The sequence below is a fragment of the Varroa jacobsoni genome, unplaced genomic scaffold, assembly GCF_002532875.2.
Source record: "Varroa jacobsoni isolate VJ856 unplaced genomic scaffold, vjacob_1.0 scaffold_1088, whole genome shotgun sequence".
Lineage (NCBI taxonomy): Eukaryota > Metazoa > Arthropoda > Arachnida > Mesostigmata > Varroidae > Varroa > Varroa jacobsoni.
In genome coordinates this window covers 5033-8100 of record NW_019213990.1, presented here as the reverse complement: position 1 = coordinate 8100, position 3068 = coordinate 5033, and the positions used below count along the sequence as shown (strand labels likewise).

Here is a 3068-nt window from a genome sequence, read left to right as displayed (position 1 = left end):
ACACCTCAAATAATCTCTGTCCGATCTTTGCCGACCTACCAGTTGTTGAAATCAGTTTGTTTTGCGTAATGTGATGATTTCAATAACTGGTAGGATGGACTAGTCCCAATAAACTAGTTTTTAGGCGGTGACTGGCTGAGAGCCCTCGTCCTCTCGTTACCCGTCTTCGGGCCTACAGATGATCTTTTTCCTTCGACTTCGTATATATATCATACAGTTAACCTTCATCAAATAGCTTTCAGAGCCCTATAATGACGACCCAGGGTTGTCTCTCGATTTAATTATTTTTCTGTTTATTAGGTATTCGCGAATAGACAAAAGCGACGCGGCTCATGTGTCCGACTGTCGATTGAATTTGCAGCAGTTTCCGTCGAAGGTTTTCTTTTAAAATTAGCATCCCTATCATTTGGGTTTGTCAACTTCACGTATTTGCCTAAGTGGTACTTGAAGTAATTTTGCTCACTGCCGTTGGCGCTACAGAGAATGGCGCACCTAAGACGAAAAAAGGTTAATAAATTGATGTCTACGGCAAAATGCAAACCTGGACCACCCTCCGGTGAGTGGGCGTAGATGCGGCTACCTATCCTGAAAATGTAGTGATATATTTACCTCCCATAAACCGTGCTGCTCATAAGAATTAGATTAGCCCTCTTTCCCCAAACGTTATATATAGCAATTTAAGCTCAACGCGTTGACCAACCAAAATATACGGTATAATATAACAATGTGAAGATAAACATTTGAAAACCGGGCGTTGTTGAGACACTGCATCGTGCAGAGCTTCAACATTGGCAAATATGGTCACTACGGTACCTCTCAGGGTTTTTAAGAACGAAACAAAATGATTAATATTAACTATTATCCTTATAATATTAATCGCAGAGAAAAGAAACTCACTTTGGAGATGATACAATTCTGTATTGTAAGTATATTTATTAGAAGGAACGTCCTTTCAGCGTGTACTGCTCAGTGGTCGTCAAGGCAGGAGAACAGCTTAAACTCCAATTCCTACGTGCACTGCTACGTATGCGTATGACTGAAATGTTATCGTTATAATGTTAAAATACCGTTATTATGTTGCTTTCTTATGAAAAACAAACATCGTGCGCGCGATGATGCTTGTGTTACGTACCGCGAAAAATTAAAGTTTTGCCTAAACTTAATTAAAGGTTCCATCGACCTTGAGTGTTGTATAAGAATTTCACAAGTACCACAGGATAACTACGTTAAAGACTTCCCATATACATGCTTCGGGATATACGAAAAACATGAAATGAAAAAAGATAGGATTGATCTTTTACCAAATTCAAGCGATACTTTTGAAAGAATTCATTTCTAAGTCCAAAATAGTATCTCCAGCACGAACTTGCGTTGGTCATCTATATACCTGAAAGGTAACTAGTACAATACACAATGAGTAATAAGACCATTACCAAAGCGACGCGATAAATCCGAATCTTCTTGTGGAATGTCTTGCCAGAACAGAGGGATCCCCGCAAGATCCGCCGTGTCCACAACGATAATAGAACTAACTGTTCGTTCTTAAACGACAGTGTTTACGTACACAGATACGTTCATATATAGACACGTACACAGTGTGCATGGAGGCGTTACATGTGTTATTTTTTCGTTGGGCAGTCGTCTCTACTTAAAAGTTGCCGATGAGGCCCCCAGCATCGAAGTTCGTTCTACCGTCGAAAACAAGCTGACATTGGACCTGACCTTCGCTGTTGTGCAGTAATCGAAGTACTGACATATGAAAACGAAGTAAACCCAAATCAGGACTGCTACGTCTATCGACCGTACATTAGTCAGCAACTAAGCGTATCATCATAAATGGCATCCACTCGACTACGAACTGAGAATTGCCCCGTTAAACAACCCCGTTTAATTGACATTGTGTAAGATACAACTTCAGCAATCATTCGATCGCATATATTTGTTCGGTAAAAGCTAGTAAATAGCTAAGGCATAGAACTATCGACAATTAGTTAAAACTTACTTCGTAGGGTACATTAAGTGTAGATTGCCACTAGAGGGCGTCACTAGTACTTCACTTCGTAAAAACATAGGCCTAACTTTTCCCAAACTAATTCCGAAACGCATTACAGTATAAATGTCAACACTCAAGGTATGGTAGTCCGCAGATATACGACTAGTATCGATAAGTATTTCACGAGACAAGAATGTCTCTATAATTGCTCGCACTTGCCGCTTTTTTGTCACAGCTGTTTTGAAACTTAGGTCTGCAAGAAGTCCGGCAATCTTCAGTTTGAAAGCTATCTTCAAAATAGCTGGCCCTTCGCCGCTCGGCAAGTGACTACGTCGTGACGTGAAGCGTAAAAATGCTACGCATCCACCATACAAGCTGTATGACATGGTGTGGTTCATCATAGTTCCATCCGTGTGTTATAAAATATTAACGGAATGTTAATTTTTTTCGAGTACTGCAGTGAATTCGAAGAAGTGTTTTTGGCGTACGTTATAGTTATGCTTAGCTACCCTCATGGCTACCCTCATTTTGACTACCTATCAGTAACCCTAACTGACAAGATGCGACTCAGCCAGTTTACTGATCTGGGAGTATCACTATCAAAATTTGCTTTGGCCCGCTCCCGCTAAGCTTTTCTAACATTCGTGGTGTAATTCTCTAGCTTAGTCTCGCTTATCGAAACCCCCGCTTAATATCGGCCTTAAGTAACATTGTTCCATGCCTCGCTGGTTAATCAGACAGTATCTTGCTTCATGGAACGCCTAATCCTTATTATAGGAAACCTCCAAAGGAGCTAAGGTGATATTATTCGAGCACAAGTTTTCGTGCTGCTACGAATCTTTAAGAAGGGCGACGCCGACATGGGCAAGGGAATTCGAGGAATATTTTTCTTCATTGAGTTAGCAATGTTCTACAAAAATTAAAAATCAACTAAGATATTTCTCCAGAACCCCTTACCCCTGTACTTATATATGGTCATAGAATAGCTTTAGGAATAGCCAAGTATAAGCCTACATGAGCATACTTAAGAAACAATTAATTCTATTGATCTCTTATTACTACCAGTATTATTATT

General features: G+C 40.0%; 1 long non-coding RNA gene across 1 annotated transcript in view; it reads right to left on the bottom strand.

The window, feature by feature from the left end:
- Positions 1 to 349: 349 nt before the first annotated feature.
- LOC111266488 (uncharacterized) overlaps positions 350 to 3068 on the bottom strand; it is a 4377-nt gene continuing 1658 nt past the window's right edge. The window contains exons 2-3 of the long non-coding RNA XR_002684124.2: positions 898 to 1036; positions 350 to 492 (exon numbers count right to left, since the gene is read on the bottom strand). This is a non-coding gene — a long non-coding RNA (uncharacterized LOC111266488). The remainder of the gene's footprint in view (positions 493 to 897; positions 1037 to 3068) is intronic.